This window comes from Panthera onca, chromosome A1 (assembly GCF_046562875.1).
Source record: "Panthera onca isolate mPanOnc1 chromosome A1, mPanOnc1 haplotype 2, whole genome shotgun sequence".
In the NCBI taxonomy this organism is placed as follows: Eukaryota; Metazoa; Chordata; class Mammalia; order Carnivora; family Felidae; genus Panthera; species Panthera onca.
In genome coordinates this window covers 106,338,894-106,366,077 of record NC_138339.1, presented here as the reverse complement: position 1 = coordinate 106,366,077, position 27,184 = coordinate 106,338,894, and the positions used below count along the sequence as shown (strand labels likewise).

Below are 27,184 nucleotides of genomic sequence, written 5' to 3'. Positions count from 1 at the left end.
TTGGCGGTTGAGGCGAAGCCGGCGGGAGGCCGCCCCGCCCCCGCCAAGGAGCAGTCGCGCGCAGTCTCTTCCCCCTCACCGCTGGGGCGGTGGCGCTGTTGCCGCCGCGGCCTGTGAGGCAGTAACTCCCCTCCGCCCCAGCTCCCTTCCTCCTCCTTTCTCTCCTCTCTCTCCCTCCCCTCCCACCCCTCCCCTCCCCTCGCAGTCTCTCGCTCGAGTGAATGTGGCGCGGCGGCGCGGGACGCAGCCTCGGCCCCTGCCGCGGCCCCGCGAGCTCGTGAGGAGACCCAGCCGCCGCCTGCCCCCACCTCCTGCGCTTCCCCGGGGAGCCACCGTCGCCGGGGAAGAAGAACGAGGAGGGGAGCGAAGGGACGGCGGCGGGAAAACGGGAGAGGGAGGAGAAGAGGGTTCGAGGGCAAGTAGAAAAGGCGGGGAGGGACGGACGGAAGAACGGACGGCCCGACAGACTGCCCGGGGAGGGGGCCGCCTTCGAGCTTGCCCGGCCCCTCGGCTCCGGCCCCGGGCGGCCGCGGCGGCGACGGCGGCGGCGCGGGCGAAGGGCGCGGCAGGCTCTATCGAGACAATAACCCCGCCGCCCGGCTCTGGGGGCGGCGGCGAGGAGGAGCTGGCGGCCTAGCGCGGCCGAGGCTCGCCCAGCGCCCCGGCGGCATCTTGGCCCCTGCCGGCCGGGTTCCGCCGCCGTCGGGTGTGCGGGGCGCGCCGGGTGCCCGGAGCCCGAGGCTCTCGGCTGAGGCCCCGTGCCCTCCCCCTCCCCGGCGCGCGCGGAGCTGGTTTTCCGGGTTCCCCTGGACCGAGCTGGATTCTGCTTCTGCGCCAAGACAGGAAGTGAGTTTCGCACGGTAATTCCGGGCGGTGTCACGAGTGAAAAGTTTTTTTTCGGCGGAGATCCTAGTTGGGGCTGGGAAACTCCTGCATAACTCGAGACCAGGAAACCGGCGCGTTTCCCAACCCCCTCCAAAGCCACCTACTCGTCCTACTGCGGGAGGCCACTCCACATCCGCTCTCACCGGAGAGAGAAATTCGGCTGGATCCAAAGTGACTAATGAAGGGAAGGAAATCATGTCAGGCGAAGCCTTGAAAAAGCTGCCCTGAGACACTGCCCGACCGAAAGGTAATTTTCACGAAAAGCGTCTAAGAGTTAAAAAGCTCTTGGGCCGGGAAAGAGAGGATACTTTAGTGTTTCTCACTTCTTCCTAAGTTGCCCTAGATTAATCTTTTGTAGTGTCGGACTGGATAGTCTTTCAGGTGCTAAAGAGTAGAACTGATTTTTCCTCCTTTCTACCATCTGGTAGAAAGACTCTGGTTACTTTAGAAGAGATTGTAAGAATGTGGTGAGACGAAAAGTTTTGAGCAATCGGAAGAAAGAGTGCCTTTGTTCAGCACTAGGTCCAGAAGTTTTAGTTTCCTAGAACATACGCAATGTATAGTTTTTATTAAGTTGCTGAACCTGGCAACTTGTGTTTTGGAAAAAAGTTAGGTCTCTGCAGCGACGGATTTACTGTTGATGAGATGGCTGCCACATTTGTTTATCCTGCTACCGATTATTTGACTTCTGCGTTAATTATATATATAGTTGTTGTTGTTTTAGTTTCAGCCCTTAGAGATGTATTTGGTTGGATTTTGTAAACAAATGAACTTTGCTATTCTTTGTGTTTTTTTAGGTGGATAATGTATTTCTTCAGTAACTGGTTCTTTTCAGACACTTCCAGTCATATAATACTTGTTTGGTTAATTAATCGAAAGCAAGCGTCTGCTTAATTTTTCTTATAACTGACCTAAGTAGGAGTAGGGGAGAGTAGTTAAGTATTACGGATAGAGTTGTAATTAAAGAACAAAGTAGTTTGATCTGTTAGGGTTTCTCTGCAGTTAAGACCAGAACGTATAGAAAGGGAAGTAAAATGCTTAAAACGATTTTCATGAGAGTCATATTGATTGTAATAAACATCTGTCCTTTTTGAATAGTACAGTGTTTACATTTTGGTAGTGGCCCAAATGTTTTGGCCGGTTCTGCCTAATAAGTGATAGGTACCTACTCTGGGGGCAGGAATTAGTGAAGCATGGGAGACATTCCGCCAGTCAGTTACAAACACTTCTAAACCAATCGGTAGTCTTTATAGATAAAACGGAGTTTCTTCGCAACAAACACAATTGGCTTCTTTATTGGTGTTTTGTTAGGCTTAAATTTTGTTTTTCTCAGTACTTTTGTGGTAAAGGAGGTGTAATACTGTGCTTTTGAATAAATATTGAATACGTCTGGCATCCTGTTGGTAATTATATTTCAGCTATAAATTAATATCTAGTTTGCTCATGCTACCCCATGAAAAATAGTTGGCATTCTTTAGTTCAGAGAAAAGCTAGCTTTGGAGAGCAGGATCAAATAATTTCACAACTTGTTATTATGTTAAGTACATTTCAAAATGGGAGTCTTTTGACTATCTGTTAATATATATTGTGATTTTGTTCCCCCAGAGTGTAGTCTCTGGAGATCCTTTATAAAAATTGTTTGTTTGTTTTATTTATTTGTATTGGTAAGACTGTGAACCATCAGGTCATTCCTGTTAGGTCCAAGTAGCTTTATCAAGGAATTTAAAGTGTATAACTGATCTGCTTTATAATTTTGGAACGTAATGTTAGGCAAGGAGAGAGGTTATTCTTGGGCATCTGAAAGAGCAGAAGAAAATAGATGGCATTGAACTTCATTTTCCTTATATGGCTTATCCTTGGCCTCAGAGCAACAGAGCCTTAATAGAGCAAGTCTTTTATAGAGAATTATCACTTTGTGAAGATGTTTCTCTGCATTAGTAAATTTTACAAGTGAAAAGTATAGTAGCACTTGGAAATGACTGCTTAAAACCCTGTTTTTAGATCAAGTTCTTGATTTTTTTTTTTTTTTTGAGGGATCAGAAGTAAGTTTAGATACAGACAGCACACTTTAAAAATGTGAAATGTTCACCTTTATAGAACCTTTGATTCCTTTTGTCCCATAAAGGCAAAATTTACTTTGTGGTTTACTGAGAATTTTGTTAGTTTAGTCCCGAATTAACTTAATGAATTTTAAGCTTTATGCTATTGTCAAAGTGTACATATTTTCAAATCCTTGTTTAAAATGTGATCATGGTGTGAAAAGAGGTTAAAGAAAGATGATAATCAGTTAAAATATTTTCAAGTGACCTTTCATTTTGAGTATTCTTCTTAGCATTCTATGGGTTTTCTTAGATTAAATTGGCAAATCTAGAGTACTTCCAAAGGTTTTGTTTACATTGCCCAAGATACATATTTCATGTCACTCTTTATGGAAGGTACTTAGGAGTTTTCAATAGTGATAACCTTAATCCTTCAACTAATTAATTCAAATAGTATGAAGTCCATCTGCTATTTGAGGTGAAACTATTGCACGCTTGTATGAAAAGCTTACAGTGGTTCAAATATGGAAACCAAATTTTTATTGCATGCTATTTCTTAATGAAGTGATAACTGTAGTTAGAGAAATTATACATATATCATTAATAAATGTCTAAATTTACTTCTTTTAATTCAATAGTGATATTGAACTCTTTGTAGTAAATGATAACTTAAAGAAGCAATAATTTCAGAAAATTAGGTGCATATTTCAGTATTTATTTTAAATGTTTATAGGTAACATAATTTAGAGTCTAAGCTGTTTGGGTTTAGAATAGATTATGGCAGTGTTTACAAAGTATTTGGCTTTATGCAGAATTTTAGTAATGTTGGATAGCAAAGTAATTTTCTTTTTTGTGAGTGCTGTGTAGCCAGATTCTTTTTAAACATGCTTTGTTGCTTGCATTTTTCATTTTGACTCTTTCCATTGCCCATCTATTTCCCTGTTAGGTGCTTTTCTTCTAAAGAGGTCTTTCTCTTTTCCTTTCCTGACAACATTAATTGTACTTGTGCTTTGCTGTTCAAAATAGATGATTCAGTTTTTGCATGTACAGTTTACTCTTGCCATAGAAATGTGTACATGAATTATGCTCTATAATACATACTTTTGAATTTTGTAAGGAAATAAGCTCAGCACTTCTGATCCCCTGACTCCACATTTTTTGTTTCTTTCTTGGTGCCTTTCATCACTAACTCTTGACCCCATGCTACACTCATTGTTCAGATTTACCTTTAGCTTTCTGCTCAGTCTTATGTTTCCTAATTGTAAAAAAGCTGTTATTACGCTTTCTTTTCTAATTTCTTTAGCTTCCTATTTTTCTGGTTCAGTTCTTTGACTTCCCCTATTTTTTCCATGTTCAGCTGTTGTTTTTTGATATGTTGTCCTTCTCCTGTTTTCTAAACTTGGAGTCCATACTCATCACCTAAGAAAACTGTTCACAATATAGTAGAAAAAAATTTATTCGGGGGCACCTGGGTAGATCTAGTTGCTTAAGCATCCTCTTGGTTTCTGCTCAGGTAATGATCTCAGGTTTAGTGAGTTCAGTTTCCGCCTCGGGCTCTGTGCTGACTGTGCAGAGCCTGCTTGGGATCCTCTCTCCTTCTCTCTGCCCCTCCCCTGCTTGTGTGCTCTTTCTTTCTCTCAAAATAAATTTAAAAACTTAAAAAAAAAAAAAAAGAGAAAAAATTTATATGCCCCATTTAATTATAAGTATCTCTTTTGCATTCCTATTCAGTTTACATGCCAGTGTTTTAACCTGATGCTCATTAATATATTTTGTTTTTATTTATGTTTACTGAACTCTTTTTTTGTTTGTTTTTTGAATACCCCTGGAGTTACCTGTTCAGATAACATCAGGTTAATGACTGTATTAAGACTCTGTACAAACCCCTATACCTTCTTGTTTGATTATGCTTTTGACCTCTTAAAACATACAAGCTTATATCTCTGTGTTTTTCTTCTCCGTTTTGTTCCTTTCCTTTCTGTCCTACCTCTCAAGTTAGATGTCTTTTCTGTCCTAAAATTTTGAAATTGCCTTCCTTTGTTTTTATGGAATAAGCACAGTGGAAATCTATCATCATTTAATTCTTGTCACTTTAAATTTTGTTCCAGGTACCATTGGTTGAAGCTTTATAAAGCTTGCAGGCTTTATAAATTATAGTATGTAAGACAATAGATTATCTAAAAATTAAGTTAGTAAACAACACTATCTAGAGATTATTCATGATTTTACATATATAGAATGTAGTATGAAAAAGTAGAAAATAAAAAGACAAGTAGTCAAAGTAGGTGTGGTAATATTTGGGGACATCAATTCTAGGGACATCTTTATTCAGAGCCCATTTTTGGTACGTAGTGAATGGTTTGCTGGCTTTTTGCTGTACTAGGAGTGAGAAAGGCAGCCTGTGAAATATGACCTTTGGTGTTATCCAGAGGAATATGAAAACGGAGAGAAGACTGAATAACTTAGGAAATAGGGTAGTCTCAGACAACTTGCTTTGGGACAGTGTGCCTTATACATTGCATTTGTCCTTTGGCAAATTCACTCTATTATAGCATAGTATAATTACAAATAATAGTAGTAGACCTAAGGCAACTGTTCCAAACTTTTTGTTCTTAGGATCCATTTATACTCTTACCAATTACTGAGAACTTCACTGAGCTTTGGTTTTTGTGGGTTATATTTATTTTATTTTCCATATTAGAAAATTTTAAATATCAGTTTGTTTAAAAACCATAAACCATTACTTGTTATGATGACATCAATTTAATAAAATAAAACAAAACTATTTTCCAAAACAAATCTTAAGCAAAAAGAGTGACACTGTTAAATATTTTTGTAAGTCTCTTAATGTCTGGTTAAGTAGAAAACAGCTTGATTCTCGTATCTACTTATATATTCAATCTTATAATATGTTGTTTTGGTTGAGGTATATGAAGAAAATCCAGCATTATACAGTTATGTGGTTGGAAAAGGAAGGAGTATTTTCATAGCCTTTTTAGATATGGTGGATATTCCTTGATACCACACCAAAATTTCTTAAAGGATAGCTTCAGTGCCCATTCTAACAGTATATCACTGAATTTTCCATATCTTGTTATCTGAAAATCCTTTGGTTTATCTTGCACTTTGAGTGAATCTTTTACCTGCTTATGATTTTGTGACGTTGTTTGAGAAATACTGGTTCATTGAGTTATATATGTGTTCCAAATGTTGATGCATTTTACTAGGTAGTAACAAACAAAAGAAAAAAATTGTTAATATCCCCACTAATTCCATCAAAAAAGTCTAGTATTGTGAAGCTGTCAAGTTCAGGGTGACAGGTAAACATTTTCCACATTTCTAAATTTTCACTTGGAAGTTTGAATATTAATCATTGGTAACAGATACTGTTAGTGTGTTTCCCTTGAAGTTGCAGGCTTAGTTGGTTTATTTTTGAGAAAATGTCTTTCAGATTCCTAAGTCTACAAGCATAGTTTTGTCATTTGTTCTTTTAGGTCAAAATGGTGTTTCATGAGAAAAAGGCTAATTTAGCTCATAATTTGAAGTAATTATATAAGTGCTTTTCCTCAACATTGCCATTCCTTCACATAAAATGTGACAAAGACATCTATTAAATAGTTAAGATTTAATAAAATTATTATTTAAAAAAAATTTTTTTTAACATTTATTTATTTTTTGAGAGACAGAGAGAGACAGAGCATGAGCAGGCGAGGGGCAGAGAGAGAGGGAGACACAGAATCTGAAGCAGGCTCCAGGCTCCGAGCTGTCAGCACAGAGCCTGACACGGGTCTCAAACCCACAAACTGTGAGTCCATGACCTGAGCCAAAGTCAGACGCTCGACTGACTGAGCCACCAAGGCGCCCCAATAAAATCATTATTTTTAATGTTTATTTTTTGAGAGAGAGGGAGACAGAGTGTGAGTGGGGAAGAGGCAGAGAGAGAAAAGGAGACAAAGAATCTGAAGTAGGCTTCAGGCTCTGAACTGTAAGCACAGAGCCCAATGCTGGGTTCCAACTCTTGAACTGTGAGGTCATGATCTGAGCTGAAGTCGGGCACTTAACCTGTTGAGTCACCCAGGCTCCCCAAAATTATTTTTCTTAAAGTTTATTTACTTATTTTGAGAGAGAGAGAGGAGAGGGCCAGAGGAGAGAGGGAGAGAGAGAGAATCCTAAGCAGGCTCCACACTGTCAGTACAGAGCTCAAGGTGAGGCTGCAACTCATGTACAGTAAGATCATGACCTGAGTGGATATAAAGAGTCTGTCGCTTAACTGACTGAGCCACCCAGGTGCTCTGTAAAATTATTTTTTACTGCTTTATTAAAGATATTAATTGAAAGTGGCACTTAAAAAGAATCTGGAAATTGATTATAGAGAACAAACTGATAATACTGGAGGGGAGGTGTGGGTTAAACAGATGGTGGGTATTAAAGACGGCACTTGGGATGAGCACTGGGTGTTATAAGTAATGAATCACTAAATTCCACACCTAAAACTAATATTTAAAAAAATTTTTTTTTAATGTTTATTTATTTTTGAGAGAGAGAGAGAGAAAGAGACAGAGCACGAGCAGGGGAGAGGGAGACAGAATCCGAAACAGGCTCCAGGCTCTGAGCTGTCAGCACAGAGCCTGACGTGGGGCTTGAACTCACAAACTGTGAGATCATGACCTGAGCCGAAGCCAGATGCTCAACCAACTGAGCCACCCAGGTGCCCCCTTAAAACTAATATTTTGCTGTATGTTAACTAGCTGGACTTTAAATAAAAACTTGGAAAAAAAAAGAACTCTGGGAGTATGAAGTATTGCTTGTATAGCTTGATGCCAGTGCCTTTTCACTAAGGTGCTAGCAATTTTGCCCACCATATTTTTGCACCATTGCTGTTGATATAATGGGAAAGGGCAAATGATGTTTCAGTATTATTATGAAAGTCGTTTTGATCTTGAAGACGCTTTGAAAGTGTCTTAGGACTTCCAAGGTCCGTGGAGCACACTTTGCACTTTGAAAACTTTAGGTGAATGTTGGGATTTATGGAGCTTTCATAACTTCTTTTGAGAGAGAGACAGAGAGAGAGAGAGAGAGAGAGAGAGAGAGAGAGAGAGAGAGAGAGTGTGTGTGTGTGTGTGTGTGTGTGTGTGTGTGTGTCTGTGTGCTGGTATTACATTCTGAAAGAATCCTGAGCCTTGATATTTTAGCTCATCAATTTGGTCTTCAGTTCTTTTCAATTACTTTATGTAGTGGGAAGAATAGAGATTCTGGGAACTCTTGCTTTTTCATAGGAGTTGATTTTTTCTTTGTAGTTTTGTTTTTGGTTTACTTGTAACCTGTTGAATCTCTGAGATAAAACTTTGTACGTGGTCTCTTTTTTTCCCCCTCTATTAACAGTATAGGAGATTTGATCTTTTTGTGCTTGGTATATCCATCCTGCTTCTGGTTTTTCCTAAAGTGTCAGAGTTTTCATTGTGGTTAAAGGTTTCTATTATGGTCCAGATTGCATGGTATTGGTCATTTCATGGTATTCCCCCAGCCCATGTAAATCCCTGTTATTCTGGCTTTGGTGTATTTATTTAGGTAATGGCTTTCTCCTTTAGGCTATGTGGGTAGCTTGTCCTCTTACACGTGTTTCCTGTCCCTCAGGGGGATAATATTCCACTGTTTTCACAATTATCCTGCCCAAGTGTCAGATCTCCCACAGTACAGAGAGCTTGCTGGAGGCCTTAACCATGCAGCTGTTCTTCTATGGTTTTATTACCTGGCTCACTGCCCAGGACACACTTCTCCTGATCCTTCTTGGTAAGGAAACTTACTCTTTTTGGAGATCCCTCTTTATGCTTCTTTTGTGTATGTGGTTCCTCATATGTGTTGTGTTCTGTTGTAATCTCCCCACCCCCATTCATTTTGGATTCTTTACAAATTCCATTCTATGTTATTATCTGTAGATATACCCCTCCCTGATACTGCTATAGATTTTTTGTAATTTTTCTTTCATATTTAAAAGTTTGGAATAATGACAAATATACAGAAAAGTTGGAAACATAATACAAAGAACTTTTGTGTTCCTGAACTGTATGACAGTAAGTTGCCTACCCAGTAGATAGTCTATTACCCCCAAATACTTTAATGTTTATTTTTTTTTACAAATAGGGACATTATGCTATGTAACAACATTATAACTATCAAAATTAGGAAGTTAACAAAGAATGCGTTACTAACAGCTAAATCTCACCAGTGTCCCTCTGTCTTTTAAAGCAAACAGATCCACTTTAGAATCTTGGATTACATTTAGTTGTCACGTCTTTTAATTTCTTTTAATCCAGTTTCTGTGTTTACTTTCAAGGATTTGGCACTTTTGAAGATTATAGATCTAGTTATTTTGTAGAGTCTGTGATGTCTTTATGATTAGATCTTTGATCAGATTTTCATTAGATCCTTGATTAAATTTATATATTTATGATCAGATCTTTGGCAGGGTTACCATGGAAGTGATGCTGTATTCTTCTCCTTGCCTTTTATCAGGTGGTAGGCAATTTCAGTTTTCCTGTTATTGATGATAGTCATTGATTATGTGATTATAGTTGTAATTACCAGATACCTCCTATGTCAAGGTATCCTTTCCTCATTTGTAATTAATAAATATTTGGGGGGGGGTAGATACTTTGGAACTATGTAAACATTTTGTTTCTTATTTTTAACTTATTTATATCTACATGGATCATGGTTAGCTATTCCATTCTCTGGGTTATAATCCATTATCATTTATTTTGATACTCAAATTGTTCTTGATTTGTCTAGTGAGAACCCCTTCCAGCTGGTTTATTTTACTTTTTTCCTTGTTGTTAAACTTGCCTTCTTGAGTACTTCTTTGTATTTAGCATAATATGGTGTTCCAGAGTTACTGTTCAACTAGTGTCAGTTATTTTTAGGGGAAAATGGTACTTAGAAGCCAAGATCTTAGCAGTTCATTGCTCTTGGGGTGTTGCTGCCCTCAGGCCTTCTTTGTATATAAAGCTAGGGGATATTTTTTTCTTTTTTAAAGCTTATTTATTTATTTTGAGAGAGAGAGAGAGAGAGAGAGAGAGAGAGAGAGAGAGAGAGAGAAAGAAAGAATTCCAAGCGGGCTCTGCACTGTCAACGTGGAGCCTGATGCAGGCCTCGAACCCATGAACCGTGATATCATGACCTGAGTTGAAACCAAGAGTCGGATGCCCAGCCAACTGAGCCATGCAGGCGCTCCAGCTAAGGGATATTTTTATATGTACACACATATACATTCACATTTAGCATATATTTCTTTTTTTTTTTTTTTAAGTTTTATTTATTTATTTTGATAGAGAGGGTGTGAGCGAGGAAGGAGCAGAGAGAGGGAGAGGGAGAGCATCCCAAGCAGGCTCCGCACTCAGTACTGAGCCTGATATGGGGCTCAAATTCATAAACGGTGAGATCATGACCTGAGGTGAAATCAAGATTTGCCTGCTTAACTGACTGAGCCACCCAGGTACCCCACGAGTATATTTCAATAAATGTAAAATGATTTCTTAACAATACATCCAATTCTGATGCAATGCAACAGGGTTCATTTCTTGTGTTTTCCCTTTCCATAGTTGAATTTATCTTTGACACCGAGAACTAGTTTTGTTTCTATACTTTTTTTGATGAGGGAGATGAAGTAAACATTTATTCACACAGACATTTCAGATAGAAGCTCTGTGGTCAAATTAATTTTCAAAGTATTTCTAAAGGGATAAAATTCTAAAGTGTAGTATTTGTTACAATACATTTAGATGAAATATTTCATTCCTTAGTAATCCCAGGTTACTATGTGAAAAGTGGCTGGAAAGAGTCAGTCCTTTTAGTGTTTACCCTGGTATGTCCTTGTGGAGGTAATGTTGGAGCTCACTTTTAGTAGAGTGCAGTGATTTTGATGTAACTGTGCTCCACATTGAGGTTGTATGGTTTGCATGATTCCAAAGTTTGATGCATGGATCTATCTTCTTGTTAATGATGTCCTTGGAATTTTGAACCTTAGACTAAATCTAGAGTCTGGAGGGATAGGTAGGGATCAGATTGTTTTGTTTGTATTAGGACCAATGCAAGAAACCTGTAATTTCCTTGCCAAGGCTATCACTTAGCCTAGAGTAAGTTGGTTTGACTTCCCCATCCCTGGAGATTTTGAAGTGATTTAAGAAGTATACTAGGATATCTTTTTGTGACTGCAATTAAGATTTACTCTTAGTCTTCTAGGAAAAGATAAGGATCCTGGCAGCAGCACATAAATTCTTTGGATGTCCTGTTAATCTCTGGGAACTTCAAAGATTTTTTTAATTATCCTGGGAGTAACTGCAGAATAACAGAAGCTGTGTATAGTAGACGCACTTTGATTTGTCAGAGATACTTGATATCAACATAGTGTCTTGTCTGCTCTTTTGAAAACCATCCCCAAGCCAGAAACCCTGGGAATTTTCTTCTTGACGTTAGTTACTGAAATCAGTACTACTTCTATCAGTTCTTTCCTTTAAGTATCTATAGAGTGAGATATTTTCAGGTAGGCTAGAAAGGCTGGTAAGGTACAAAGCAGTGAGAGGCTTTTGGTAGGCAAAGGGCTAAAAATTATGGTAAATTTTTTTCTGATAATAAAAATTCAAATACAGAACCATATAGCAAACCATAATCCCATCTTCTAGAGATACTCATATCAGTGTGTTATATGTTCTCTGAACACTTCTGTATGTATTCTACTGAGGCAGTGAGCATATATATATATATATATATATATACATATATATATATATATATGAGCATATATATATATGTATATATATATATATGTATTTTTAAATATAAATGGGAGAATGTATTTCATTTATGTGGAGCTATAGTACGCATATATATGTGTTAATTAGCATTAGGATTATTTCTGTGTTGTTATACATGACAGTACTGTACAGAGTATGTGTTCTCTGCGCATAAATGTTTGTACTTTTTTTAAAAAATTTTTTGGTAATGTTTATTTATTTTTGAGACAGAGAGAGATAGAGCAAGAATGGAGGAGGGTCAGAGAGAGAGGGAGACACAGAATCAGAAGCAGGCTCCAGGCTCTGAGCTGTCAGCCAAGAGCCCGACGCGGGGCTCGAACTCACGGACTGTGAGATCATGACCGGAGCCGAAGTCGGACGCTTAACCGACTGAGCCACCCAAGCGCCCCTAAATGTTTGTGCTTTTATATGATTTTTTTTTTCTGTTGGATAAATACCCAAATTGCATTTGCTATGTGTGTACTTAAAATTGATTGATAGAAGCAAATTCCTTCTGAAGATTTTGTATCAATTTATATTTCCACCAATAGTATGTAAGAGTACCTTTCTATTTTTTTTTATATTAAGTATAATTTATTGTCAGATTCGTTTCCATACAACACCCAGTGCTCATCCCAACAGGTACCCTCCTCAGTACCCATCACCCACTTTCCCCTCTCTCCCACCCCCCATCAACCCTCAGTTTGTTCTCTGTATTTAAGTCTCTTATGGTTTGCCTCCCTCTCTGTAACTCCCCCCCCCCCCCCCCCCATGTTTCTCTGTTAAGTTTCTCAGGATCCACATATGAGTGAAAACATATGGTAACTGTCTTTCTCTGCCTGACTTGTTTCACTTAGCATAATACCCTCCAGTTCCATTCACGTTGCTGCAAATGGCATGATTTCATTCTTTCTCATTGCCAAATAGTATTCCATTGTATATATAAACCACAATTTCTTTATCCATTCATCAGTTGATGGATGTTTAGGCTCTTTGCATAATTTGGCTATTGTTGAGACTGCTGCTATAAACATTGGGGTACAAGTGCCCCTATGCATCAGTACTCCTGTATCCCTTGGATAAATTCCTAGCAGTGCTATTGCTGGGTCATAGGGTAGGTCTATTTTTAATTTTTTGAGGAACCTCCACACTTCTCCAGAGCAGCTGCACCAGTTTGCATTTCCACCAACAGTGCAAGAGGGTTCCCGTTTCTTCACATCCTCTCCAGCCTCTATAGTCTCCTGATTTGTTCATTTTAGCCTAAGAATACCTTTCTAAGTCCATTCTTGAACAAATTGGATACTAGCTATCTTAAAATACTTGTGCAAATCTGAAACCGGTAATAAGAACACAGGCTTTGGAGTCAGATTGCCTAGTTTTAAATGTACTACTTACTAATTGTGATGTTGGCAAGTTCAGTATAAGAATTCTTTTAGGAATATTACATTTTTGTGTGCCTTTTGTGTTTCACGTGGATTTAGTTGGTTTGTTGCTTATATGCTTTAGTTATGGTGTTTGCCATATAGAAGTTTAAATTTCAGTGTAATCAAATTAGTCAATATTTATTTTGGGGTTTAATGATATTTTTGGAAAGGATGTGTGCCAAGATTATAAGTATAATAACCTAAGTTTTGGCTTAATGAGTGAAATAATCATTTGGATTTATTCTTAACCATGTTTTTATCTAGTTATATCACCATTTGTTGGGTAAATCATCTTTTTAACTAAAGTTCTATCTTTATCAATAGTAAATTTCCACATATACTTATGTCAAGATTTTCTTTTTGTTGTCTTTTTTGCTATAATACACTGTTGTCTTGATTTTTTTTCTTCATTTTAGTATGCTTGATACCTGAAGGTGTTTTATCACAGTACTTTAAAATGAATTTTCCAGGTGCACTTGAATCTTTTTTACTAATTTCTAAATACTTGTTGGTGTGTTGATTGAAAGTACTTTAAATTCATAGATTAATTTAGGAAGTACAGTAACTTGTTTTGCGAGCATAATTCGTTCTGGAAACATGGCTGTAATCCAGAGCACTTGTATGTCAAAGCAAATGTCAAAAATCATTGGCTCAGTTGTGATCAAGTGACATTACTCATATTACAAGACATCACTCATTTATCAAGTTAAAATTTGATTTTAGCCTGCTCGTCTTTGGTACGCCTTGCGGAATACTCACAGAGCAAGTTACTCGCGATCCGAGGTTTTCCTGGAATTGATACCTCAGAAGTAGCATATCTCTTTATAGGAACGTGTAAATTTTCCATTTATTTAATAGTTTATGCTCTTCACTGGCGATTATGATTTTCTTTCTTGTTCCATCCATGTTTTTTTTATTAGTAATATGTATTTCTTGTAATTATTAAAGAAGGTGTATATTTTTGCTGTGTTTATTTTCATAAACTTAAGGAAGAGTGAGAGCTGTTGCTGTTATGAATGGAGCTGTTTTATCAATTGTATTCTTATCTGGATATCTAAATGAAGGAGATTGATTTTTTTTTTCATATGTTATTACCTACTGTATTATCCTGAAGACTTTAAAAGAAATTGCTAATAGATTTTTAGTTGATGTACTTGGATCTTCCAGGTATATAATTATAGGTGTAATAGTAATAGTACTTTTTATTTTTTTTTTATTTTTTATTTTTTTAAACATTTATTTATTTTTGAGACAGAGAGAGACAGAGCATGAACAGGGGAGGGGCAGAGAGAGAGGGAGACACAGAATCTGAAACAGGCTCCAGGCTCTGAGCGGTCAGCACAGAGCCCGACGCGGGGCTCGAACTCACAGACCGTGAGATCATGACCTGAGCCGAAGTCGGACGCTTAACCCACCAAGCCACCCAGGCGCCCCAGTACTTTTTATTTTTAATGTAATTATAAATATATTACTTAAATTGTATATTCTCATATTTTTGTTATTTAATGTGTATACTAACAAGTAATTAATAGCCATCTATTTAACTACAAAATTCCTTTTTAAAAAAAGTTTTTATTTAAATTCTAGTTAACATACAGTGTAGTATTAGTTTCAGGTGTACAATGGGTGAGTCAACATTTCTATACATCACCCTGGGGTCATCACAGAAGTGCACTCCTTAATCCCTGTCACCTCTTTCACCCATCTCCCCACCCACCTTCCTTCTGGTGACTATCAGTTTGTTCTCTGTTAACTACACAATTCTTCCCTCAGTTTCCTTCCATTGTTTGAGACCATCCTCCAACATTAGGGTAACATTTAATCTTCAGTAATGGGATAGGGAATTTTTATTGCTGAACAGGAGCTTGTATTTAATCATACTGTATTTGTTTTATTAACATTTTTTGGCTGTGGGATTGGGAGGGAGAAAAACATAATCTGCTAAACTGAGTGTGATTGGTTAGAGAAGTAAAAATCCTTGGGTTGATTTAAGTAGAAGTTGGTGCCTTCTACTACTATTCGGCCCCTTAATTGCCTCTTGAATGTATTTTTATTAATACTAGAATGGCTTCTTGAACCTTCTTTTGTGTTTTTTAAGAGGTTTAGAAGTGAATTTTAATTCTTTTCCTTTTTTTTTTTTTTTTAGAGAGGAGAAAGAGCATGGAAAGAAGGATAGAGGTGGGGCAGCAAGAAGAAGGGAGGAAGGGGGGAGGATATCATAAGCAGGCTTCGTGCTCGTTGTGGATCCCACAACCCTGGGATCATGACCTGAGCAGAAATCAAGAGTCAGACACTCAACCAACTGAGCCATCCAGGTGTCCCCAATCTTCTTGTTTCTTAACTGCTTTTTGATTTGTCTCTGAAAAAAATAATACCAAACATTTTCCTTGAACTCTTAGTACTTAGTTTGATGCTCAGTAGTAATTATGTATATCATTAAATGACAGTTATTTTGGTCTTTTGATTATAATAGTAAATTCTCTACTTAGAGTAGTTTATACACACTAAATGTTGTTGTCACTTTACATGTTTCACTGGCCTGCACCTTATCCTTCCTTGTAATATAATTAATAGATAATTTGGTGTGAATGAAAGATATGTTCCCCAGAATGCTGATATTTTTCTTATATTCAATGGCTTTTGTCACTGAAAGTGACAAATTTAGAAAACAGTCTAGTTTCCGTAACTATCCTACTTTTTTTTTTTTAATGTTTATTTTTGAGAGAGGGAGAGAAACAAGATTGTGGGCCGAGGAGGGGCAGAGAGAGAGGGGGACACAGAATCGGAAGCAGGCTCCAGGCTCTGAGCTGTCATCACAGAGCCGGATGTGGGGCTTGAACCCAAGACCTGTGAGGTTATGACCTGAGCCAAAGTAATACACTCAACCACTCAACCGAGTGAGCCACCCAGGTGCCCCTACGTTTGTTTTTTGTTTTTTGTTTTTTTTTTTTTTTTAACTTAACAGAAGAGGAAACTATTGACCCAGATGGGGAAGTGAAATCCTAGAGGTCATTTAGTTTGTTAGTGATATAAATGAGGTTAGAAAAATAAATCCAGATTTCCTGATTATATTGGTTTTTCCTTACACAAATACTTTCTTAGGAATTTTCTGAAGTATACATTTTCTGTAGAATAGCACTTTGTTTTGTGCCACATGTTTGTTTTTTGCCTTTTAATTTTCATTCTTCCCCAGCTTTATTGAATTACTGACATAAAACCTTGTGTAAGTGTATGGTATACAGTGTGTTGATCTAATAAATGTATATTGCAGTATGATTGCCTCCCCTGTTAGCTAACACCTTCATCACATCTAAGTACATAATTTTTCTCTTAGCAACTTTCAATTTTATAACATAGTGTTGTTAACTATAATCAGTCACAATGCTGTGCATTAGATCCCCAGAGCTATAGTTTTTTGTTGTTTTTTTTTTTTTTCTCCTCAGAACTATACTTCTAGGGGTACCTGGGTGGCTTAGTCAGTTAAGTGTCTGACTCTTGATCTCATCTCAGGTCATGATGTCAGGGTCATGAGTTTAAGACCCATATTGGGTTCTGCACTGGGCATGGAGCCTACTTAAAAAAAAAAAAAAAGAACCATACTTGTAACTGGAAGCTAGAATAGCAATAGTTTCCAAATATTTTTAATAGATATCATAGAAAACCAAGCTATGAATTCACATAAATGATGAAACCTTGAACTAATACACCCTTTTTTCCCTATCTTTGGCAGATGCCAGTTTGTTATAGATGATCATTTTTAAATTTAGAAATAACTGGAATACAACTCAGTTTACAAAAAATAAGTAAACATCTATATTTGAGCCAAGGAGATCCATGGAAAGGTTTTTGATAATCCAGTATGTAACTGAAGGAAAGGTGCAAAATAGTAAATAAAAATCACATGCATTTCTACCTCTGTGGGATAATCACTATTAATATTTTGTTGTGTTTATTTCTAGTCTTTTCTTGAGCTTGTGTATTTGTGCATGAGATGATATGCTTTTTGTTTAAAAGAAACAAAAACTGTTCCTAACTTTGTGCTCTTTTTATTACAAGCAATTTTGTTTTATGTTTGATGAAATTTTATATATTTGACATTCCCATCCATTTTTTTCATAGCATGGTATTTAACACACAATGAATATATTCTTGGTGTCTATTAATTTATATGTAGTTATCATACTGAGAATGGTATTTACTTTAAAAAGACAAGACAAATGCTAGTTTATTTTTTCTCCACTTTTTAAACTACTATTTTCTGCCATGCATCGGATACATAGTATTATTGGGCACTTTCTTCAGAGTAGTGTTTAATTCTTTGAACTATGTATGAAGTAAAGAGGTTTCACTGTACCCATTTACAGAGCACAGTTTCTTCCTGTACTACAGTGTCTCACCTGTCAAGTCTACTTCCCATGTCAGAGCAGGGACTTGAGACAGATATTTGGAGGACCATATGGCATCTAAAACAACATTTAAGCACCTAACTTGTGCTAAGAACTGTCCTAGGCTCAGGGGAGAAGACAAGGAACAAATAAATATATTGTCTTCCTTAATTATATTCCTAGTCTGTAAATAGCCCTACCTTTATTTTGATAAATAAAGAAACTGAGGTACATAGGGATTTTTTGGCCAGGATCCATTGTTCTTTTCAGTGTCTTTACTTAAGCATTTAGTTTGCTATGTAACTTTCTAGCATTTTTTGTTTGATCGGTGATTGTTTTATTTTAAGTAATCTTTTTACCCAATGTGGGGCTCGATCTCAACCCCAAAATTAGAAGACGCATAATTTACTGACTGAGCCAGCCAGACGCCCCAATTGGAGATCTTTTCAGCTAACAAATACAAGGTCAGTCTTTTTAATGGTTTTTCCTTTTTTTTTTTTATTTTTGAGAGAGAGAGAGAGACAGTATGGTCAGGGGAAGGACAGAGAGAGAGGGAGACACAGAATCTGAAGCAGGTTCCAAGCTCCAAACTGTCAGCACAGAGCCCTATGTGGGGTTCAAACCCACGAACCATGAGATCATGGCCCTAGCCGAAATTGGACGCTTAACCAACTGAACCACTCAGGTACCCCCTTGTGTGTTCAATTTGACTGTTATGTTTAATAGTCCTTCTTAAATATAAGATTTGAGGTAACTTTTAATACGATGTGAATGTTATAATTTTTAGAAAATCATGGAAACCATGGAAAGAAATAAGGAAATTAATAGTTTTAAAGTAATATAGTATGATTAGTCTGATAGACCAGATGTGGCTGTGCTTCCTGGGAGCCAAGGTTCTCATTACCCTAAATAAAGAAATGTATCACAAGTTCTCCAGAGGAGACAAAAGATTTTCCTGGCAATTCTAAATGATTTCTGAAATCTGAATTCCCTTATGTAAGAGCTGTTGAGTAACAAATGGGCAATATTGTTGGTGACAGTTAAGTAGCTCATATTCTATGGCTCTCAGGCTCTTTTTCATAATGATTTATTTTATTTTATTTTTTTTAATTTTTAAAAGTTTATTTTTGAGAGTGCAAGAGAACCTGCTCATGCGCAAGGAAGAGAGGGGCAGAGAGGTGCACAGAAGTTCTGAAGAGGGCTCTGTACTGACAGCAGTGGCCTTGACATGGGGCTCGAACTCATGAACCATGAGATAATGACCTGAGCCAAAGTCAGACGCTCAAATCAACTGAGTTACCCAGTCGCCCCTGATATAGTTCATTAATTTTTTTAAATAATTTTTTTAATAAAGAGAAGGGTATAACATATAAAAAGCTCAGTGAAGATGGCTTATATATAAGGATAGGCTGATGTAATTCAAAATAATTTTTTTTTCTACTTTAACTTAATCTAAGGGTAAAATAAACATGGATACCCCTCCACTTATCATTGTTCTAATTTGGACTTTTGCTAGCTGGATAGCAGATTATTTCAGGATTTTGTTTTCTAATGAAGGAATAGCATATCAATTCAATTTCACTTATTGGTGCACTGGAAATCACTTGAGGAAGTGGTATGTTTATTTTCATATTATGAAAGTTGAGAAGTATTTATGTCTGAAAGAAGGCTATTCCTTCTCTACAAAGTGTTCTTGGCCATTATAAAGGAGGCACGTTTAAATCTGCTCCTGGCACGTAATGTAGATGCTTTACTGAGACCACTAAAACACCAAAGAATATGATACAGATGATTTTAGCTTAAGAGGTTTTCAGTTTTTCCATTAGTATAACCAGTCACATGTTTGCTATTAAAAAATGCTCATAGTCCCAGGAAATGTCAGATTTTGAGCTGCATGGTGTGCCAATTTGCTTGACTGAGTTGGCTTTGAAAAGAAAAACTTGGGGCGCCTGGGTGGCTCAGTCGGTTAGGCGTCCGACTTCAGCTCAGGTCATGACCTCACAGTTTGTGGGTTTGAGCCCCGCTTTGGGCTCTGTGCTGACAGCTGTGTGTCTCCCTCTCTCTGCCCCTCCCCCACTTGCACTCTGTCTCTCTCTCAAAAACAAATAAAACATTGAAAAAATGTAAAAAATGAATAAGTAGAAAGAAAAAAAAGAGAGAGAAAGAAAGAAAAAAAGAAAAAGAGAAAAACTGTTAGAGGCGCCTGGGTGGCTCAGTTGGTTAAGCGTCCGACGGTGGTTTAGGTCTTGATCTCGTGGTTCGTGAATTCAGGGCCCCACGTCAGGCTCTGTGCTGACAGTTCAGGGGCTCCATCTGAGGACCGCAAGATCATGACCTGAGCCAGTTATCAAGAATTGGATGCTTAACCAACTGAGCAACCCAGGTACCCCATAGAGTGAGGTATTATTTAACACTGAATGATTGCATGTTGTAATATGAATGTCACTGACAGAAATTGTAATTTTTCCAGTTAAAGTATAGCCATTCCTTTTTCCATAAGAAGTATCAGGACTAGCTGTCCTTTTTTAAAATAGACTTGATTTTCCAGACGAATTTTAGGTTCACAGTAAAATGGAGCATAAGGATACAGAGATTTTCCCATATACCCCTTGTCCCCATACATGCACAGTGTCTCCCATTACCAGCATTCGCCACCAGAGTAGTTACGTTAATTACAGTTGATGAACCTACAGTGACATACAATTATCACCCAAAGTTGATGGTTTATTTTAGGGTTCATTCTAGGTGTCTTACATTCTGTGAATTTGAACAAATGTATGATGACATGCCCATCATTAGAGTATCAGACTGGACAGTTCCATTGCCCTAAAAATCCTCTCTATTTCTGTCTCATCAGCCACCTCCCACCTTCAACCCCTGGAAAGCTCAAAAGTTTTGCTTTTTTCAGTATATCATATAGTTGTACTTTTGTATATATGTATATATAGGCTTTTCAGAATGACTTCTTTTACTTTGCAATATGCATTTACAATTCTTCCATGACTTTTCATGGCTTGATAGCATTTCTTCTTAACTCAGAATAATCCGTTTACTGAATGCACCAGTTTATTTATCCATTTACCTATTGAAGTAGGTCTTCGTCGCTTCCAAGTAATGACCGTTAGGAATAATGCTGCTATAGACATCTGTGTGCAGGTTTTTCTGTGGTCCTGTTTTCACCTCCTTTGGGCAAATACCAAGGAGCACAACTGCTGGATCATGTGTAAGAGTATGTTTAGTTTTGTAAAAAAACCTCCAAACTGTCTGCCAAAGTGTCTGTACAGTTTTGCGTTCCCACCAGCACCGAATGAGTTTCACATCCTTGGTAGCTTTTGGTGTTGTCAGCCTTCCGGATTTTGGCCACTCTAATAGTTTGCAGTGGTATGTCATTGTTTTAATTTGTGTTACCCTGATAACTTATGACATGGAGCACCTTTTCTTATGCATATTGGCCATCTGTATTTCTTCTTTAGTGAGGTAAGTATTAAGATCTTTGACCTATTTTTAAATTGGATTGGTTTTCTTATTGTTGAGTTTTCAGAGTTCTTTGTGTATGTTGGGTAACAGTTCTTTATTAGATGTGTCTTTGCAAATCTTCTCATTCTGTGGACATGGTCTTTTGCAGAGTAGAAGTTTATGATTTTCATGAAGTCTTACTTATCAATTATTTCTTTCATGAATCTTGCTTTTTCTTTTTTTATTTATTTTGAGAGAGAGTGTGAGAGTGAGAGAGCAGGGGGAGGTCAGAGAGAGGGAGAGACAAAGGGTTCACACATCAGTGCAAAGCCTGACACTGAGCTTGAACTCATGAACCGTGAGATCATGACCTGAGCCGAGATCCAGAGTTGGATGTTTAACTCTCTGAGCCACCCAGGCGCCCCTCATGAATCTTGCTTTTGGTATTACATCTAAAAAATCCTTACCATAAACAGAGTCCTTTAAGTTTTGTGCTGCCTTATCTTCTAGGAATTTTATTGTTTGTGTTTTACATTTAGGCCTATGATTCTTTTTTTAAAAATTTTTTTACATTTATTTATTTTTGATAGAGAGAGAGCACAAATGGGGGAGGGGCAGAGAGAGAGGGAGACACAGAATCCAAAGCAGGCTGCAGGCTGTCAGCACAGAGCCCGACGCAGGGCTTGAACTCACAAACTGCAAGATTGTGACCAGAGCCGAAGTTGGACGCTTCACTGACTGAGCCACCCAGGCGCCCCTAGGCCTATGATTCTTTTTTTTTTTTAATGTTTTTATTTATTTTTGAGACACAGATAGACAGAGCATGAATGGAGGAGGGGTAGAGAGAGGGAGAGTAGAGAATTTGAAGCAGGGTCTAGGCTCCATGCTGTCAGCACAGAGCCTGACACGGGGCTTGAACTCACAAATCATGAGATCATGACCTGAGCCGAAATTGGACACTTAACCAACTGAGCCACCCAGGCACCCCTAGGCCTATGATTCATTTTGAGATAATTTTTGTGATGGATGATACAAGGTCTATGTCTAGATTCATTTTTTTGCTTTTGGTTTCCAGTTGTTCTGGCACCATTTGTTGGAAAGACTGTGTTTGCTCCATTCACTTGTTTTTAGGGCTGTATTTTTAAAATTGCACAAAGATATTTTATGGATTTGTGTTTGCTTTTTCTCAGAGAAAGAGTCATTATGAATTGATAAGTTATTCTAAAGGTGTCAGCGATGTCATTTTTTCCTATCATCTATTTTGACATAAACAGGATATTTGAATTGAAATTTTAGAATGGTTTCTACCCATAGGACATGCATGATATTTTATTAAAGAAGACTCCCAAGTCCATATGCATATAGGTGTTTTTTCAACAGGAACATTAAAAGTGTAATTTATTATCATGTCAGTCCTTGGCATTTGTGGACCTTCATTGTCCTTTCAATGACTGAATCATTGATGTCATGTAATACTCTTTTACTTGGAGTCTTTTTTAAGTAATCTCTCCATCCAGCATGGGGCTTGAACTCATGACTCTGATATCAAGAGTCTCATGCTTTACCTACTGAGCATATGAAATATCTAATTTGGAGGGGTCTCAGAGTTCATTGTATGTGAACGAACTGGGCATAAAACACTGGCACTTCTTAACTGCTCTAGCAATAATATTTTTTTGCTTCCTTTTCCACAGAGAATTTTAAAGAAATTTATTATTTGGGGAACCTGGGTGCCTCAGTCAGTTAAGCATCCGGCTATTTTTTTTTTTTTTTTATTTTTTTAATGTTTATTTCTGAGAGAGAGAGAGAGAGACAGAGACAGACAGACAGACCTTGAGCAGTGGCGGGGCAGAGAGAGAGGGAGACACAGAATCTGAAGCAGGTTCCAGGCTCCAAGCTATCAGCAGGGATCCTGATGTGAGGCTCGAACCCACAAACTATGAGATCGTGACCTGAGCCTAAGTCACACACTTAACCGACTGAACCACCCAGGTGCCCCTGCCATCTGACTCTTGATTTTGCCTGAGGTCATGACCTCACAGTTCATGAGATCAAGCCCATGTCAGGCTCTGTGCTGACAGTGTAGATGGAGCTTGCTTGGGATTCTCTCTCCCTCTTTGTTTCTGCCCCCCTCCCTGCTTGCACACTCTCTCAAAATTAATAAACTTAAAAAAATTGTTACTTAACAGAACTTTCAGAAGTAATGTTTGAAAAATCAAGGCTGTTTTCCACACATTATAAATTAGATAAGTCCAGGAGGACATAAGTATATGCGGGAAATTTCTACACAGAGTGTGTACAGTGAGTAAAGACATGGGACTATGGAGCCAGCAGGGCTGAGCTCAAGGACTGTTTATGACCACGTTCTTAATACAACCTAATTAAGCAACATCGGTTCCTCATCTGAGAAATGGGGATAAAATTAGAACCTCCTTTACAGGATTATTCTGAGAAATAAATGAGATTACACATATAAGCATTTAACAGAATACCTGGCACTGAATAGCTATCACTAAATGCCCATTTTTCTTGTTATTTTCTATCATCAAGTAGTGGGACTTAATCCCCAAACTTTAATTTAAATTCTGACTTGTAAACATAGATATTTCTCATAACCTTAGAAATAACAGTAGTTAGAAATTTTCAGTTTCACTTTGGTTAAATGGAATAGTTTATAAAAGTTGGCAATACAACAAGATAATGTTGTAAATTGTACATTCTCTACAATAGTGATTACTTGCTAACCTTTGGGATTCCTTCAAAGCCTAAACATCATTCTCCTACAAAATAACAACAAAGGAAATAGTTTTCGGGCATCCAGACATCATCTTAATAAAATGTTTATTTTTTGCTTTCTAGCAAATTCTTAATGGTTGCCCTTTAGTGTGTGTGTGTGTGTGTTTTTTTTTAATGTTTATTTATTTTGAGAGGGAGCGAGAGAGAGCGCGCACGTGTGTGCGCGCGAGCGCTGGGGAGGGGCAGAGAGAGAGAGGAAGTTGGAGAATCCCAAGCAGGGTCTGCATTGTCAGAGCAGAGCCTGATGCAACTTTGAACTTAAAAACCGTGAGATTATGACCTGAGCCAAAATCGAGAGTCAGATGCTTAACTGATGGAGCCACCCAGGCACCCTAGTCTTACTTTCTAAATTGAATTTGTCTTGTATCCCCTATTATGTTTCTAAGCCCTTTGTGGTTGGAAAACTACATATTATCCTCACAATGCCTTTGTAGTAAGGCATTCAGTAAATAGGGAACTAAATGATGTGGTTAAAAAAAGAAGAAAAAGCAGTGTTTGAGTAATAGAGTGTAAAATTTTCCTTTTATTCTTTTCTATAGGTATGATGCTATTTTACTTAAAAAAAAAAATAGGTAAATCTTTAGGGGTGCCTGGCTGGCTCAGTAGGAAGAGCATAGGACTCTTGACCTCAGGGTTGTGAGTTCAGTCCCCATGTTGGGTGTAGTGATTACTTAAATAAATAAAAATTTTAAAGTAATAGATGAGCCTTTAGCCCTAAGGCATGTTTGGGATGATTTAATAGAGTTGCAGATCTTACAACCACAATATTAATCTGAATCCTAACAATTTTGTCAAGTGGTGGTATTTTTAAGTTTTACTGAAAAGTGTTAATAGTTAATAATTAAGCTGTAAAAATTTTCTGTAACAAGTGTTGAGAGTGATCTGGTTTTCTGTCGTTGAAAGGTTTGTGATGTTTATAATCCTACCCAAACTAAGTTAACCCCAAAGCAAACACAGCTTTACAGAAAAATGGGGGTCTAAATTGGCCTCTTGTTTTTGTTTTGCTGATTGTTACTTTTTGCTGTTCTTTGCTTGTGGTTTCTTGCCTTGAACCCAGGAAAAAATATGAGGAAATTCCCCTTAGGAAGTTAGGGCCTTGTCTTCATCATTTGAATTTGCATTTTAATAGAAGTTGGTTTTAGAGGGTCCAGAATGTATAACTAAGGGTGGAATTTCAAGCATTGTGGCATTCATGATCAGGATTCTCAAATAAGGTCATGTTTTTCAACAGGTTTAGTTTAGTTTCTAGGGCAGTGTACACACTGCATAAAAACAAATTTTATTTATAGACCTTTTCATTTAAAATACCACATAGAGAACCAAAGAAGTAATTAGTATGTTGAAGTGGCAGGTGGAATGAGGAGTCTGTGGTAAGGTCAAAGATCTATCTGAGCAAAGGATTTAATTCGATAGTAAAATTATACAAAGCTAAGTTGGGATTAGATTATGGAATTTTGGGTGTAAGTAATTTTTCTTAAATTTTTAAAAGGAGAAGGGAGGTGGTAAATAATCTTAAGGAAAAAGTCAGGTGCTACTGAAATCAGTTTGGAATCTGTTGCATTAGTATGTAATAATGGCATTAACTGGTGTCGTATTTTTTTATAAGATATTTTTCTATTGAATTATAAGTCATACAGTAAAATTCACCTGCTTAAAGTGTAATTCAGTAGTTCTTAGTATATATTATTATAATATAATATATTATTACATTCTTCATATATTTATAAGGCTCTGTAACCATCATCACTATCTAATTCCAAAACATCTCATCACCCTAAAAAACCCTGTACCCATTGGTAATTGTTCTTGTTGCCTGCTAGCCCTAGACCCTGGCAACCATTAATCTTTCTGTTTGTATGAATTTGTCTGTTCAGGACGTTTCATAAAAATGGAATCATACTATATGTGGCCTTTTGTGTTTGGATTTTTTACTATAGCATAATGTTTCCAAAGTTCATCCATGTTCTATCTTTATCAGTAGTTAATCTCTTTTGAAAGCTGAATAATACTCCATTGTGTGGATAGACAACATTTTGTTTATCCATTCATGAGTTGATGAGTATTCAATTGTTTCCATTTATTGGCCACTATGGATAATGCTGCAATGAACTTTATAGGTTTTTCTGCCAGTGCATGTTTTCACTTCTCTTGGTTATATGCCTGTGAATTGAATTGATGGGTCATATGGTAACTATGTTTAACTTTTTGGAGGAACTGCCAAACTTTTTTTCCAAAGTGACAGTACCAATTTACATTTCCATCTGTGATGTATGAGGGTTCCAATTTCTCCACATCTTCCCTGTCACTTGTTATTTCCTGTCTTTTTGATTATAGCCATCCTTAGTAGATGTAAAAATTTATTTCATTGTGGTTTTGATTTGTGTTTCTTTAATGACTGATAACGTTGAGCCTCATTTCATTTGCTTATTGACCATTAGTAAATCTTTGAAGAAATGACTATTCAAATCCTTTGCCCTTTTAAGTTTTGTTGTCTTTTTTTTGTTGTAAGAGTTCTTTATGTATTCTGGATACAAGTCCCTTATCAGATATGTGATTACAAATATTTTCCCTCATTTTGTGTAGGCTGTCTTTTTCACTTACTTGATAGTGTTGATGTTCTTTTAAATTTTAACAGTAATGTTTCTAGTATGTATTTTCATGAACATGACTCAGATGTTTGTTTTTTTATTAAGGAAATATCCTGTTTCTAGTTTACTAAGATTTTTGTCAAGAGTAAATGTTGTCTTTTATTGGATTCCCTTTTGGCATTGTCAAGAAGAAGATCCATTTTCCCCCCGTTCATCTGTTTGTGTGTTGTTACCGTTAATAGATTTTTTTTTTTCTCTTGGCATTCTTAGAATTAATTTTCCTTAGTCATGTTTAGTATTACTGCTGAATTAGGATTTTTTGAAGTATTTTTGCTTATAAATGGTATATTAATGCAGTGTGCTAACTTTGATATGTATTGGTATCAAAATTCTGTTGAATTTATAATATGAACTGAGAACTATTTTAGATTTCTGATGAGTCCTGAGCCTTGTGATCATATTCCATTCCTTGTAAGTTTGCAAGTGCTTGGGTGTTCTTTTAGAGTCATATTGATAAACCCTTAAATTTCATCCATGATTTTCTATTTCCTGAGACTGTTTTATAACTTATGTGTATATGTTTGTGTGTGTTTTATATATATATATAAAATTTTGTTTTAGAGAGAGTGCACCTGCAAGCAGGGGAGAGGGGCAGAGAGAGAGAGAGAGAGAGAGAGGGAGAATGCCAAGCAGGCTCCAAGCTTAGCACAGAGCCTGACATGGGGCTCAATCCCATGACCCTACGATCATGACCTGAGCTGAAACCAATAGTCGATGCTCAACCGACTGAGCCACCCAGGTGCCCCTATGATTTATGTTTTT

At 37.4% G+C, this 27,184-nt stretch overlaps 1 protein-coding gene across 6 annotated transcripts in view; it reads left to right on the top strand.

Moving 5' to 3' along the window:
• The first annotated feature begins 680 nt into the window (after window positions 1-680).
• The window catches only part of ERBIN (erbb2 interacting protein), a 127,843-nt gene continuing 101,339 nt past the window's right edge, over window positions 681-27,184 (top strand). For 2 of the 6 annotated variants that reach the window (XM_060635659.3, XM_060635655.3), the window contains exon 1: window positions 681-1,132. The gene's annotated coding sequence lies outside the window, so the exon portion shown is untranslated. Of the gene's footprint in view, window positions 1,133-11,954; window positions 12,129-27,184 lie in introns of all 6 variants that reach the window. The other 4 variants (XM_060635667.3, XM_060635654.3, XM_078449375.1 and 1 more) reach the window with 3 other exon arrangements.